At 41.0% G+C, this 17,073-nt stretch overlaps 1 non-coding gene across 1 annotated transcript; it reads right to left on the bottom strand.

Annotated features, from left to right (window-relative positions):
• Positions 1–2,954: 2,954 nt before the first annotated feature.
• trnal-uag (transfer RNA leucine (anticodon UAG)) lies at positions 2,955–3,036 on the bottom strand. The gene has a single exon. It is a non-coding gene; the product is annotated as a tRNA-Leu (tRNA).
• Positions 3,037–17,073: the final 14,037 nt, after the last annotated feature.

The following is a 17,073-nucleotide window of genomic DNA, read 5'->3' as shown; positions in this document are numbered from 1 at the left end:
TGACAGAGGATCTGACAAAGAATGAAAAGAACTGGGAGACTAATTAGCTACTGTGGGGAGAGTGATTAGTGAGAATGTACAGCTGAGGATAATTAACACAGGTTGAGGGAGTGGAGCTGCCAACTGGCAGGAGGGAACTGGGGAAAGGTGAAGAAATGGCCAGGCTAAACTAACTGGAGACCAAACAGGCTAACCAGAAAAACACACAAAAAATACATGTGTATAATGACACTAGACTTTTCCGTCTTCTTTTTGTGAATTATAGTTCATCATTTAACACCATCCTTCCCCATGGTCTCGTGAGGAAACTGCTGACCCTCGGACTGCCTCATTCCACATGCCTCTGGATTAAGGACTTTCTGTCAGAGCGCGCAGAGGGTCAGGATTGGACCCCACTCCTCACACTCAGCACCGGATCCCCTCAAGGCTACGTGCCGAGTCCCCTGCTTTTCACCCTCTACTGGACCCCCATCCACACCAGCAACACCTTCATTAAGTATGCAGACGACACCACAGTGGAAGGTTGCATCAATGGAGATGATGAGTCCGGGATCCACATCCAACACATCCAAGACAAAGGAGCTAATCATTGACTTCAGAAGAAATAAAACGGACATTCAGCCCATTCTCATTGATGGGACCTGTGTGGAAAGGGTCAGTGACTTCCGCTTCCTGGGAGTCCACATAGAGGAGAAACTGACCTGGGACAAGAACACCACACAGGTGGTCAAGGAGGCACAGCAAAGACTCCACTTCCTGAGAATCCTCAGGAAGAACAATATTAGCCAGAGAATGCTTGTGTCTTTTTACAGCTCCACCATGGAGAGCATCTTTACATACTGCCTCTGTATGTGGTCTGCCAGCTGCACAGTGGCAAACAGGAAAGAACTCCGGAGGGTCACCAAAATGGCTGAGAAGGTCATTGGGTGTCCTCTACCCACACTGGAGGGAGGACCTTCATGGCTCTTACTGCCTCAGGAGAGCCAACACCATCCTGAAGGACTCATTCCATCCGGGACATTTCCTGTTTGAGCCACTGCCGTCGGGCAGACCATACAGGGCCATCAAACACAGGACAAATAGACTGAAAGATAATTTCTTTCCAACTGCTGTCAGAGCCATAATTTCCTCTTTACAGTGATAAGTGCAATATATTGTTTTTTATATAGTCATAATGTCCTTTTATAGTTATACTGTTACACAGTTTTTATATGTCCGCACTGAAAGGACCGCACCTTACTTTTCGTTGTACTCATTGCAATGTCAATAAAGAAATCTTTAGCTTTTACCTTCAAAAGGCAGGGAGATAAGCTAACTGATGTGTTTTGCTCTTGATGTGAGGATGGCAGACCAGACATCTAATGGTTGTCTGTGATAGTATAAAGTCAGACTCTGTGCACAAAGGCATTAAACCAAAACAGATAAGGATTCAGTTCATGTGGAGACATTGCAGTGTCCTGTTAAGATACGAGGACATGGTCTGCTGTCTTCATTTTGAGTACGGACATCTGTAAAGCAAAAATAAGCAAAAGGCAGGTGGGTTTTGCCATTTAATTTTGACTGATGTTGTTTGGAGACACTGTAATTATAAGCAGGGTCAACTGGCAAGTTTATTTTTTTATTGTGCTCTTTTTTTGTTCCACTTGTCAGGAATTCCTGCACTTATACCGCCAAGGCTAAGCCCTCCGTTGACTTGGGTTGACCACTCAAGAGGCTTGTGCTAACTTGCTGACTGGGGTGCAGAGGGATAGGCAGCAGTGGGTGGCTACTCTCTGCCATATTGAGTGCAGAAACTGCTAACAAGAGTGCAAACTGTGAAAATGAACTTGCCGGTTGGCTGATAATACTTTTATACTCATGGTGTCTCAGAGATAAATAGTTGGAGCAGCATTGGTCTTAAAGGGGAACTCCGGTATTTTTAAACCTAGACCTTATTTCTGCCATGAAATAAGTTTATTTACTCACCGAGAACAGTTTGGCGAAAGTCGGCGTCCTTCGGAAGCTATTTAGATAACTCGCGATCGGCATATATCCATCTTGGTTTAAAAATACCGGAGTTCCCCTTTAATACTGCCAGAGGCCTGTGTTGACTTCCCGCTGTCAAGTGTCCCGCTGAAATTGAAGTACAAGAGGGTGTTAAAGGTCTTGGTCTTGTACTCAGTGAGAGTTATTTCCTCACTGTTTTGTCCTAATATGAGCGTTGCAAAGAGTTTTGTTAAGTCAGAAGACACTTTGCAGAGTTGCAGAAGTCAAAGCAGATATGTAGGTGGGGCTACGTTAGCATTGTCCTGCTCCATGCAATATTAAGTGTCATGGTGTATTGGTTTTGATTTGTCTTTGGATTAACATTCTAATTAGATAATTTGGTATTGTTTCGTTATTTGGGTTTTAGGTGTTCTTTGCCTGTGTTCAGTACCCGTTCGTTAATGCTTTAATTCTCAGGCTGTTCTGTTCAGTTTCTGCTTTCTTGTCTCTGGTTTGGTTTACTGTGCTGTTTCCAGTCATTTGTCTCCTTACTCATAAAGTTACCACCTGTACTCGTAACTCACTGCATCTACTCACCCAATCATCCATCTCAGTACTTGTTTATGCATTTGGCAGATGCTTTTATCCAACTTACAGGTATGCAGATAGGTTAAGAGGGTCTTGCCTAAGGACCCCTATTGGAGATAGTACCTTTCCTGAACTTTGAACCCAGGTCTCCCACATGGAAAGTGGTGATCCCAGATCTTTAGGGTAGTATACCACTACACTATCCAGTCCCTAAAGATCTAGGATTCATGTTTGCACCTTAGCAGAGAATGAAAGTACACTTGACATTTGGGTTATCTCTCCAAAGGACAACTACATGTTTAAGATTTCTTCTGAGTTCCATTGATTTCAAGGTAACATTTTTTTTCTTCTTGAAAGCAGACTTGTACTTTTGATGGTGAAAGTGCCCCCAAATAGAACATTCGCAATGGTGGGATTTGAACCCACACCTCCACAGAGACTGGAGCCTAAATCCAGCGCCTTCGACCACTTGGCTACACTACATTTGTTCCTTGGTTTTCTTTGCTCCTTGACAGATCATTTTCATAGCTCTCCATGCCAGTCTTGCATTTCTGCTTCACCTCTGTGTCGCGGCAAAAGATTTACGCAGACTCAGAGAGATTTGAGTAAAGACAAGGTTTATTAAAAGGTAGATACAGCGATGAAGTTACTCTGAGAGGAGAGGGAGATCATTAGCCTGAGTCGGCCAATGTCACTTTCTCACTAATTAAAGAATGAAAGGAAACTGAGTCCTTTTAATTACGGCTCTAAGATTAGGATGTCTCATTTTATGAAAACCGTGTTGCCTCCACTCCTTTCTCCTTAAGTGCCCTTCTGGCTTCTTCCACTCGCAGCGCAGAGGTGGGGAGTGACTAAGATGTAAGGAGAGGAGTCGAGGATGTCGTGCAAATTGGAAAATGAGGTAAGGTGGTGGTCATTTGACAGACTGTAGCCAGTGAGCAGGTAACAAGTAAATCATGACAAGCACTGATGGCAGAAGGTCAACCCTAAAAATTTTACTCATCTATTGTGTAAAAAATGGAAGCACATGGACAAAGAAACTCGCTATAAGGGTGATTTCAACATTTCATGTTCTAAGAAGGATTTCACTTGTTCACATTGAAGAACAATTAACCCTAACCCTGCTCAGAAAAGGTTGTAAAACAGATCCAAGCAGACATCCTTATTATATTTTGAAATGTTTGTATTTGGTGGCGGCTGTAGCTCAGAAAGTAAATCAATTTTCTGCCAATCAGATAGTCAGTGGTTTGACGAAGTGTCCTTGGGCAAGACACCGAAATCCATGTTGGCTACTGATGCATACATTGGTGAGTGAATTGACACTAAGAGGTGCTGTGTGAATGGGTGAATAGGGTTTTAGTGTAAAAGTTCTTTAAGTGGTCAACAAGACTAGAAAAGTGCTGAAAAAAATGTGTTGCTGCAAGTTTCTCATAGACTGCTCACCATGACTTTAATTTCTCACCTTGCTGCATTTTATTCCAGGATCCTCTGGCATCACTGCAGCACTAAATGCTGCTGCTCACCCTCAGCGTATTCTCAGTAATTAAAGATATCCCATCCAAATAAACACATCAAGCCTATCAAAATCCAATTCTTGGATTAAAGCCCAGCCATGGATGATCTTGTCACTGAGCTGCCTTTTTCGCTATTGCATTGCAGAGGGCATAAATTGATGTCATATCATGAGTACTTAACCACTTGCAGCATGATACACAGCTGGAAAATGGCCTCTTTTGCAACTCACAGCCTTATGGTTATTAAATAAAAAATCTACCTCTGGGGCACGTCTGCAGCTTTCAGCTTTTATTGGACAAATGCATGTGCAGCTGTAGAAGGGATTGGGAAAAAAATACCCTAAATAGAACCTGTTGACAAGGCAGAGTTAATGTGTTCAAGGTTGTTTCTGGCACGAAAAAACATCCCATCATTTACTTGATTGGTTTCAAGGAACTGTAATCTTTCTGCAGTTAAATAACTTGTTGCACAAGTCATCATTTACGGGAACATGTGATGAATCCACAAAAAGCATTTCCTGGTGATTTTAAATGAAGCATCTCCAGGTTTTGTCTGTGTGTGTCATCATGAAGCATCTGTTCGACAAACAAGAAACAAAAGGGAGGAGCAGCTAAGCTCTGCCTGGGCCTGGTGTAATCCATCAACACTTGTCATGAGCACTGTGTGTCATCTGTGGTGTGTGTGTGTGTGTGTTGGTTTCCTGGTGGTGGTGGTATGTGCCTCAGAAGTGATTAGGGAGTGTTTTCAGCCCTCAGACATGTCATGAAGAACGGAAGTCAAACGAAGCTCCTTAACACGCGCACACACTCAGCGCAGCCCAGCACAGTTTGACCCCCGTCTGTTGTCATCAGGATAGGTTGCTAATTAAGAAGAAAGCCCCTCTCACTGAAACACACACATAGACACTGACAGCTCATCGCTTGTCTCTCTACTAAAGAGTCACATAAGGAGCCTTGATATGTAAGTGTGTGTATGTGTGTGTCAGTGGATTGTTGTATGACAATATCTGCTCCGCTGTCAGAGACGTGTTTCTCGCTGTGAGGGGCCGGAGAGGTGATTTGTCTCTCTTGACTGTGAGCTGTAAAAAAAACAACATGAAAGAGTGCAGATCTGCAGTGCAGGGTAGAATTCACATAAATGATCTTTCTTTTTCTTTAATGTTCAATGTAAAATGAATACATTATAAAGAGCAGATATTTATCCTGGTTGTCATAGCTCTAAAATGACTCCTACTCCCAGGGATGTACAGTAGCTGCTAATCACATGCACACAAAAGACACTTTTCAAGCCAGATTCAGCTTATAGTTTATGTATTCACCACTATGACTTTGCTCTCATTAACCTCGCCAGCAGCCACGACACATCACAGATTTCAGTGGGGAGGTATCAATAAATCCCCTCTATGAACATCTTTGGCTTTCAGGAAAATATTTAGGCAGCTGTGGTTTAAACACCAATAGAAAAAACAACTAGAACTAAGATTCATGCCCCCTTTGTGGCAGACTTTACAAACACTGGTTATTTCCTAACCTTGTGCAGTGGGGATTATGGTTTTTCATTTATTTATATATTTCTATCGGGTGCTGGCTGGTTTTCTTTCTGTTCGTTTCAGGCTGGGTGGGGCAGCTTGGAGGAGAACTCTCACACCATTCGCACCTGTGGCTCATCGTCAATCTAGCGCTGGTTAAAGCCTGCTCTCTCCTGTGCTCCAGTGCCAGATGATTACCTCTGTTGAGTGTGTAACCCATGCTTGCGCTAGCACCCAGCCAGACTTCAGTTTTCCGCTCAGCCTTCCACCGAAACCAGCTAGCAGCCCATCTCCGAGTCCCTCTTCACAAGCACCTGCACCCCAACGCGGATCATGGACCCGGACACAGAACCTCTTTCCCCGCAGTCCTGGACCCTGAATCCATTCCCAGCTTCCTGGTGTCCCAACTTCCTCCTCCCTAAATAAACCCATTTATTATATCTATTCTTCTCCAGCCCTTAACAGGTGCCTCCTTTTTTTTGTCTGAATTGAACCGTAATTCACTAAATAAGCACCAGACTTTACTAAATAAGATGTGAAACTGGCAATTAGTGACATTACGGTGACAAATGGTGTCAGTCATCCACTTTGTCATCGTCATCGTCAAGCTGTGTACTACGTTACCAAAATTACTGTGTAACATACACTTTGAATTAGTGGGGCAGCTTACACTTACATGGGTGTTTTTGCTGTTGGTGTCTCTTGCCAACCCTTTGAATGAGCTGCATATACGCTAGCAAGAGAGAGCATGAGTTAATCTGGGTATGGTAAATTGTTGCAGCAACCCATTTGTTAATGCCAGCTGTCTCTGAAGAAGAATTGTAAAACAGTTTTAAAATTAGGAATGCATTTGATGCACATGTGAAAACTGGTTTCTAGGACTGCCTTCTTTCACCTTCGTAATATTGCTAAAATCAGGAACATCCTGTCTCAGGGTGATGCAGAGAAACTAGTTCATGCATTTGTTACTTCAAGATTGGACTACTGTAATCCCTTATTATTGGGCTGTCCCACATATTCTCTGAAAAGCCTCCAGCTGATCCAAAATGCTGCAGCCAGAGTTCTGATGAGAACTAACAGGACAGATCATGTTTCTCCAGTTTTAGCTTCTCTTCATTGGCTCCCTGTTAAATTCAGAAAATAATTTAAGATTCTTCTTCTCACATATAAAGCTCTTAATGACCGAGCTCCATCATATCTTAAAGATTTAATTGTAAGATATTTTCCTAACAGAGCACTTTGCTCCCAAACTGCAGGTTTACTTGTTGCTCCCAGAGTTTCTAAAAGTAGAATGGGAGGCAGAGCCTTCAGTTATCAGGCCCCTCTCTTGTGGAATAAGCTGCCAGTAAATGTCTGGGAAGCAGACACCCTTTCCACTTTTAAGATTAGGCTTAAAACTTTCCTTTTCGATAAAGCTTATAGTTAGGGATGGCTCAGGTAATCCTGAAACATCCCATAGTTAAGCTGCTATAGGCTTAGACTGCTGGGGGACCTCATCTGTCACACCTTTCCTCACTTTGCTCTCTTTTCCCCCCTGTTTAATTTCTCAAATGATATTATGTACATGTGACATTATTGTGGTTATTAACTTGTGTTTCCCTGTTCCAACAGGTATCCTTTGAAAGGTGTTATGGTGTTTTTCCCCCCTCTTTTCCCTCTTTTCTGTCTTCTCAAACCCCAGCTGGTCGAGGCGGATGGCCACCCTTCCTGAGTCTGGTTCTGCCAGAGGTTTCTTCCTGTTAAAAGGGAGTTGTTCCTTTCCACAGTCGCCACAGGCACGCTCAGGACGGGAGATTGGACTGAAGACAAGTTTCGGTGCAATCTGTTGGTTTCCTTAGCTAGGATATTAATTTTTGAATTGGCTCAATATGAATTAATTGGATTATGATTACAATGAATTGAATTCCAATTGGCTTGAATTGGACTATATTACTTAAGTGCCTTGAGATGGCAATTGTTGTAATCTGGCGCTATATAAATAAAATGGAATTGAATTGAATTGAATTCTGGCACCGCAAAAAAATCTATCCACCAAGCGTCACCTCTGCGTTGTGATGTAATTTACAAATTAATCCAATTAATTAATTCTCTGAGCTGGTGTGTGGCCCCTTAAACATCTGCAGCGCTGCATGTCAACTTGGCTCTTTATGAAATTAATTCCAATCTCTTCATCTCATTATTCCCCAGCAATTTAGGAAAGAATCTCTTCAAATTCTGGCATCCTAAGAAGATGCTTCTATGTAATGAAGGCAGAACAGTTTGCTAGCTAGCTGTCAGATCCACAGGCAGATATCATGATTGGCTCGTTTCAGGTTATTGGATTACCAGAGGCCTATATATAACATCCCAGTGTTGGAGGCAGGGTTGACCTCTGCTTGCCTTAAATGCTACTCCACTGTGTCATAGAACCCAGAATTAAGATCAGCTCTAAAAGTCTTGAACACAAAATGGATAAAAATGAACAACTTAACAGTCCAGCCATAGTTCTATGTGAACTTAATTTTGATCTCATATATGACCAGGGTAGTTTTGTTGCTTTCTTGAACACATCGCATTTATTCCTACCCATCTAATTTCATTCAGAGATGGCAACTATGAACTTTTTGTTCATATTTAAAAAAAAATGAAGAGAAAGTAAATATTAATCCCTCCACAGAGAGGGCTGGAAGAAAAAGATAAAGGATTAAGTGATGCAAAGCTCCACACCCTCCCTTTCCCATTCTGTCTGCAAATGAACATCTTCATAGATGATATAATAAATTGTTGCACAGCTGTTCTGAAGCTCCTTGTGGGGAACACGAGGAGAGGAAGAAGGAGGAGACTAATCTCCAAGAGGAACTGAACTGACAAATAGATGAGAGAGCCTGTTTGTGTGTGTAAGTGTGTAAATTAGACTGAATTAGGTCTACCAAGAGTAAACGAGCCTCATCCATATTAATAAACTGCCGGTCCCTCACCCCACTCCTGAGACTGATAACTCCCCTCATGCTAATAGATCACACAGCACCTTTGATCACATGGCTGTTTGTTTTAACTGAAAAATCAACTCTGCCTGTGATTTTTCAGCTCAGTGGCATTTGCTTGACATTTTAACTACAATACGGCTCCAACTTTCTCCTCTGCTGCTCTACAGTCAGGGAGAAGCTGCGCTGTATAATATTCCTAGTGGATCATGTGATAAGAGGGAATTGTAAGACATAATGTCTCAGTAGTTGTGTTTTCATAATGTTGCTGGTGGAAAGGGCAAAGTTTGAAAAAGACTCCTCACAAAAAGTTGCTTAATTTAATATTGCCTTAAATGGCCCTAATTGGAGATGGAAACATCTTTTCTGCGTAAGTTCTTGATGTAGAAAGAATATAAATGCACACATTATGGTTCCATAGTGATAGCTGTCTGTATATACAGAGGTGCAGGTGTTAATACGTGCCTTATTAAAGACCAAACCACTTTTAATGACCGTTTGCTGTCACACATTATCTGCCTTCACCTGCTAAATAGTTTGGTGTCCAGCTTTTTTTTTTTTTACTCATTATAGTTGTCTTCACCTCAATGTGCAGGCAAAGCAGTTCACTACAACCACTGTCAGTCTGATAGTGTCTCGTCAAAAAACCTGGACATTGTTGGCTGATTCTGTGTTGGTTTATGTAGCAGTGAGCTCTGTAGCATGCTCCTGTCTTCAATATAGAGACTATCCATCCATCCATTTTCTATACTCGCTTAATCCAATTTAGGGCTATGGGGGGGCTGGAGCCTATCCCAGCTGTCATTTGGCGAGAGGCAGGGACAGAGACACCAATTAACCTAGCATGCATGTTTATGGACAGTGGGAGGAAGCTAGAGTATCTGGAGAGAACCCATGCATACACGGGGAGAACATGCAAACTCCACACAGAAAGGCCCCAGCTGGGAACTGAACCCTCTTGCTGTGAGGCGACAGTGCTAACCACCACACCACCACGCAGCCCCAATATAGGGACGAGCTGCACATTTATCTGCAAGCATGTAATAAGAGCTGTTAACAAGGTTGGCACCAACAACGTCTTACCATCCATCCATCCATCCATCCATCCATCCATCCATCCATCCATCCATCCATCCATCCATCGTCTTCTGCTTCCAAGATTAGGTTGCAGAGGCAACAGGTTCAGGAGAGAAACCCAGATGTTCCTCTCCCCAGCGACAATTTCCAGCTCCTCCAGAGGGATTCCAAGGCGCTCCCCGGCAAGAAGGGATATATGATCTCGAGCTAGTCTTGTGTCTGCCCTGGAATCTCCTCCAAGTTGGAAATGCCCAGAAAACCTCCAAATGGAGGCAACCAGAAAGCTTCCTAACCAGATGCCCGTACTACCTCAACTGATTCCCTTAGATGCGGAGGCGCCGCTCCCTCATTACTGCTGATAAAGCCCCAGTCTGTCAGTCTATTTCTCCCTCCAACTTACCATCACTCCTAAACAAGATCCCGAGATAATTAAACTTCTCCGTATGAGGCAGGGACTCATGTCCGACCTGGAGAGAGCATTCCACCTTTTTCCAATTCAGAACCAAGGTCTCGGATTTGGAAGAGCTGATTTTCATCCAGTGTGCAATGACGGTCTTGGCTCAAAGAAGCAAACAGAACCATATCATCTGAAAAAAGCATAGATGCAACACTGACGTTCCAAAACCAGCCACCCTCCTCTCCATGACTACAACTCAATTTCTCATCCATGAAAAACACAAAATCAACTGTATCGGTGACAAGCTGAGTCCTATGTGCACTATAAACGAGCTAGGCTTAGTGCTAATATGCAGATACAGCTTGTCTTACTAATGTCCCCCCTTACCATGTCACCCAAAGTGTTATTTGTTGCATATTCTGACACCAGGACAAGGTGGTAACATTGCACATTCAGTCCACACGGAAACAGTACAGTCAGATTCAGTTAAAATCTTCACCCTGGAAAGTGTTCTCTAAAAAGCATATAGATGATAGATGTGAAAGCATAGAAAATATGTGATTATCAAAATACTCACGTTCATGTTCATGGGCCTCGGTAGGATGGTCAGATTTCTATGTCACATTCTCAGCTCAGAGGTAAATTAATCGATCTACTATTTTTTTTTTTATCTCCACTCACTTTAACTTAAAATCCTGCATCATTTACTGTACCATGGAAGTCAAAACTATTTTTCTTTGTTAATGACAAATTCTCAAGTTTAAGTTCCATAGTAGTTTTGGCAGTACTTAAGACAGAAGTTAGCTTTTAATGCTCTTCCAATAGGTCAATGTTTTATATTTTGCTAGTAAAATCCCTATTGTGTTCTTTAGTTTTTTTCTTGCAAATTGGTCTCAACCTGCAGCTCAGTAATTTATCTGCGGTGCTGTGTTTTAACACTGAGCCAGTTCAACTCATGACTGGCAACAATAATGTGCCTCAAGGAGGGATTACTACCAACAGTCTCAGGTCTTTAAGCTTGGTTTGTCCTTTTCATCGGTAAGTGGAACACATACGAACATAACTTTTTAGAGATAATGCTGACATTACAGACATGTTAACTTGACCTGTTATATGATTTTACTCGTCAAGTTTACTTGCTGCCTGGGGCTCTGAATGTGGGTGACCTATAATTTAGATAATTCTGTTTCATGACAGACATTCTGATGTTCAGGAAAAGCACAGATGAAACAAATGACAACTCAAAATCTTTGCTGTGACAGAAGCCAGACTGTAAATGCTGCTGTATAATCACCAATGGAGAGCTACTATAGCACATGTACTAATGTGCTGCTGATTTTAATTAAATAAAATCATAGTATTTGATAAGTTATAAGTCAAGTCAGGATAGTTCTGAGATTTCTTATAGAGACATTTGTGTTTATATGTACTAATATTCAGTGCAGAATTGTGACATCATTAGCTTAACTGATGGAGCTTAAATGGGCTGGTACCCTGGACATTTACTCACCTTTTTATCTTTTCTTACTTTCATTTGTTGTCGCCCCTAAAAATCACTTCTACCCCTGGACTTCTTCTTTGAACATCGAACATTTGTGGAATTTTGAATTTTTTTAAATTCAAATTTAAGGAAAATTAAACCACTACTCAGCAGTTTTGCACATCTTTCAACCATTTTTCTGCTGTACAAATATACAAAGAAAATAGATATCTCCAAACAAGCTCAGAAATAATATTCTGTTAGTTTTTAATAGAAGTTTTAGGGCACCTTGAACACACACTTTTGTTGCTTCTGTGGGCAGCTGAAGTTGATAACTTATGATAACTTCTTATATTGATAATGAACCTTTTACTTACACAACAGAATCCAAAGGCACTATGCACTCCCATCTGGAACTGTGACATTATTACAGTTTTTACTTGATTTGTTTGACATGCAGGATATGATTCAGTGTTGTTGGAGTCTAATTGTGGAAAAACATGCTCTATCCAGGTAAGGGACTTAGCACTACAGAGCATTCACATGATGAGTCGTGACGTTTGCAAAAAAACTGAATCCAACCTCTTTTAAATGGAATGTGGCTGCTGGCAGGGCTGCACATCCATAGCTGATAATGCTGTGGTGTGAACGGTGTGACAGATCATTCAGAGACAGCTGACAGCATGTACAACCGAACTCCTAACAGAGTTACACCACCAGCGAGGAATTGGAGATTTAATACATCATTACTAAAAGACCCTTATTTTATCAATTATTTCAAAAGGGAATGGTCTGTATATTTAGAAAATAATGACCTGCCAGGAATGTCAGCTTGTACTCTTTGGGAAGCCGGAAAAGCAGTTATGAGAGGCAAAATAATCTCTTTTTCATCAAATAAGAAAAAGAGGGAAAGTTCAAGGATATCAGATTTAGAACTCAGGATTAAATCATTAGAAATTGTATACAGTACCTCCAAAGAGGAGCACACACTGAATGAACTAAGAAAAGCAAAACTTGAATTAAACAAAATTATTGATAAACAAACACAGTTTCTGATACAAAGACTTCGCTTGGAGAACTTTGAGCACGGCAATAAATCTGGAAGGTTCCTAGCTAACCAACTAAAGAGAAACAAAGAGAAAACAACAATCACTTCTGTTAAAGACTCAAAAGGAAATGTCACCCATGACCCCGATGTAATCAACAATGCTTTTAGGGACTTCTATAAAACCTTATATTCATCACAAAATGATCCATCAGACAGTAACATAGATCAGTTTCTTAGTAATATCAACCTTCCAAAATTACAAACCGAACAGGCAATGGCTCTGGATTCACCTCTTTCAATAGGAGAACTCCATGAAGCCCTTCAACATATGCCTAGTAACAAAGCCCCGGGACCAGATGGTTTTCCAGCAGAGTTCTACAAAGAATTTTGGACTGTTTTGGCACCTGCATTTCACAAAATGGTATTACAAGTTAAGCAGAATGGCAGATTATCCCCACACATGAACTCTGCTAACATTATCTTGCTACAGAAACCAGGAAAAGACCCCATACTTCCATCCAGCTACCGCCCAATATCTCTAATAAATGCAGACCTCAAAATAATTTGTAAAGCCCTTGCCAAAAGAATGGAAAAAATAACTCCACTTATAATACATCCTGACCAGACAGGTTTCATAAAGGGTAGACACTCATCCACTAACACTCGCAGGCTAATTAATCTCATAGACTATTCTACCATCAACAACCTGGAAACCACAATAGTCTCTCTAGATGCAGAAAAAGCATTTGATCGAGTGAACTGGAAATTTTTATTCGCAGCATTAAACAAATTTGGGTTTGGGTCACACTTCATCAACTGGATAAGGATATTATATAGCTCCCCAAATGCGTGTGTCAGGACAAATGATCAAACCTCTCCAAGCTTCAGCCTGCAGAGAGGTACAAGACAGGGTTGCCCACTTTCTCCCTCACTTTTTGCTATTTTCATCGAACCTTTAGCAGCTGCTATCAGACAAGATAGAAATATTAAAGGCATCCAACCCCAAAATATTGAGCATAAAATAAGTCTTTATGCTGATGATGTATTACTTTTCCTTCAGAACTCACAGACGTCTCTCACTCATACGATCACACTCATAAATAAATTCTCAGCACTTTCTGACTACTCTATCAATTGGTCTAAGACCACAGTTCTGCCCATTAACTGCAGAGTCCAGAATATACCTGCGATCACTTTACAGTCAGGAAATATTAGATATTTAGGCATAAACATTTCCTCCAGGCTCTCAGAGCTAACAAAGCTAAATTATGTGCAATTATTAAAGACAGTAGAGGACGAACTCTCTCGTTGGAAGTCCTTACCTATATCACTTATGGGGAGAGTTACAACCATTAAAATGATGATACTACCAAAAGTTAATTATTTGTTCTCAATGATCCCCATAAAACCATCTGCTACTTGGTTTAATTCACTAGATTCATGCATCTCCAAATTTCTGTGGAAAAACAAACCACCACGTATTAGTTTAAAAACCCTACAGAAGACCAAGGACTGTGGTGGATTAGATTTACCTAATTTTCAGCACTATTCCTTAGCCAACAGGTTACAGTATATATCAAAATGGTTTAAACCTAGCCCAATAGATGAACCATGGATAAATATAGAACAAGCATTGTGTGATAATCTGGAAATCTCTGACCTGCCACTTATTAGTCAAAACGTAAAAAATCACAAATGTTTCAAAAGCATTAACATCAGCACCTCTCTGACAGCCTGGTGGGAATTTCTTAAAATAACAAAGTCTTCAATTGTCCCATGTAAGCTTACACCCATCTGGAACAATCCTGACATACTACAAAACAAGAAAATGCTAAACTTTACTCTGTGGAAGATCAAAGGAATCAAACATCTGGAACATATAATCCAAAATGGAAATTTTATTTCATTTGATGAGCTTATATCACAACATGAGATAGGCAGCAATAAATTCCTAGAATATCAACAACTTAAGTCTATAATAACAAAGAAATATATCCTCCACCAACCAGACTTACAACTCCCGACTAGGGTAGCAGAATTTCTAAGCATCTGCACCCCAAAACTACTATCAAAAATATATAAATTATTGTCTAAGATAGATGACACAATGTCTCTTCCATCCTCAAAATGGGAGGCAGATTTATCCATCAGTTCTAGTCATAGCTTCTGGCCACAAATATGTTTGAACACCTTCAGAATGACTCAGAATTCTAATTTACAGCTCATACAATACAAAATCCTTCATAGAACACACTATACAGGACAAAGGATGTTCAGGATGGGTCTAACACACTCAAACATCTGCTCACATTGCACAGATAACACACCTGATGATCATGCACATGCTTTGTGGTTTTGTGCGCCTGTCCAGAAGTTCTGGCTTGAAGTCTGTGAGGACCTATCAACATGGCTAAAGTGTAGCATCCCTGCATGCCCCACACTGTGCATACTGGGTGACTTAGACAACATCAACATGGAAATTAACTCAGCACACATGGTTCTCACAGTGTTATGTATCGCAAAGAAAACTATTCTCATGAACTGGAAAGCGAAGAACAATCTGTGTATTAACCAGTTTAGAAATTTTTAAGCATGTAAAGCCATGATTGTTCATTATTGTATTATAGTGATTACTGTGGTTTTCACAGGATTTCAGGGGTAATGTTCGGACACTTTGGATTTAGATTTTTCCACAGCTTCTATTCACAGAAGCACATCACAGTGGGAGGCTTTCTGCTGGAGATGTGCTCTCCTGGCTGAAATGCAAGTGACGGATGCAGCGGCTGTCTTGATCATGCAGAAAATAACACTGTGGGAGTCGCTGTTTTTTTTAAATTAAAAAATGGTGAGAATAGCAGATGAGGCAGCTTCTTGTGTTGATAAAAATACAGCATGTATGTGTACTAACAGAGAGCAAGCGGAAAGCAGCGTACAGGCCAGCAGAAAGGACTATATTTACTGAGCACAAACACACACAAATGCTTAAAGATATTTCCTGACACGTTCTTACATTTTCTCACCCGTCGATGTTCTGGAGATTTGACAAGGGGGCTAAATGGAAAAACCTCAGCAAGAAGTCCGGAGCAAATGTTGTAGATACTTCTCCTCTCACATGGCGCTACCCGGATCATCTCAAGAACATTTCAGGATTCCAGAGCAACAATAAATCCCTGTGATCCATCCAAATCGTTGGTAATTTGTTGTACAGGGTTGATGGCCTTGTGAAAATTGTTTATAGCAACATTAATTTTTTTTTGGCGCTGAGCCAAAAAAAAAAGCAATATCAAAAGTCAAATTCCAGTTGTGATTGATGTTGTAAAGCTTCACCTCCATAGACTGAGTGTCCTTTCAGTTCACAACTAGCCTCATGGGCCTGCAATCTGCAGTCATTTAAGGCTACAAAATGTTCAGACTGTCCCTCTTCCAAGAATGCCTCTATGGGTCCTTTGTTCAAGCAAGTAGAAACAACCTTTAACCTCTAGCAGAAATGAAAGCAAAAAGAGTGTCCACCAATGTGTGACGGTGGTGTAGTAGAAAGGGGATGTGCTCTAGTCCTAACCATGATGTTTTTTTCTAACCCTCACCATGTGAAGTTTCTTGCTAAGCCCAACCAAAAGGAGACAAAACAGTTGTCATATTGGTCTCGAGCTTGCATGCCATTGTGAAAGGCAAAGGTTGAGAGTGCACCACATAACTGCACCATCCACCACCCTCCTACGTCCAAATAGGGACTTTGGTGCTTGTTAAAGGAATCGCTAATGAATGAAGTATGCTCCAATGTGGACACGTTTATATGAGTTGTACTTTCCTGCTGCCCCCTGTAGAGAGAGTAGTTTAGGGAATGCTTCTATTAGTTGTATTTATGGGCATGGACAATTTTGGTTTTGGTTTTGAATCATTTTGATTAGAGAGCTTGTTGGTGGAAATCTAGGCAGTTAGTTTTAAATTACTATGTTTTTTCCTTGGGTACCATCCCCAGAACCCCAGCTAATTGTTTTTCAGTCCAATGTGTTCACCAACTTCAAAACATAACTAGATGCCTTGTTGTCACAATAATACTGAGTCTTTTTAATGCTCAGGCTCACCTGGACTTTATCCCAGGACCCAACAACATAAAGGGCTCATGGGGCTCATGAGAAATTCATTTTACTGGATAAAATATCCAGAGAGAGAGAGAGAGAGAGAAAAGTTCATTCAGAGTTGAGGTAGGAATGAGGCACTCACTTTCAGCCTGTGTCTTACTATAAATTTGTAGAAGCCTCAGTGCTTCTCCTTTCATAAAAAGCACTTATAGGGGTTAAACAAGGTTTTTCTGCACACAAGACGAATAATAGTCCTTATTTTTCAAATTTCACCTCTAATGTTTGTCTACTATTGGTGTTAATTGATAAAAGTGGACATAGACATACTCACATTTAGCCCCACCTGATTGCATCTTCTCTATAGTGTCCCATCTTTAAAAAGACAACTTTACTGTGGTTAATTTGTAACCTGCCCTGGTGGAACACTATC

The sequence above is a fragment of the Leuresthes tenuis genome, unplaced genomic scaffold (assembly GCF_036924035.1).
Source record: "Leuresthes tenuis unplaced genomic scaffold, fLeuTen1.0.hap1 SCAF_11, whole genome shotgun sequence".
Classification (NCBI taxonomy): Eukaryota; Metazoa; Chordata; class Actinopteri; order Atheriniformes; family Atherinopsidae; genus Leuresthes; species Leuresthes tenuis.
The sequence above is the reverse complement of the archived record's forward strand: the minus strand, read 5'-3'. Positions and strand labels throughout refer to the sequence as shown.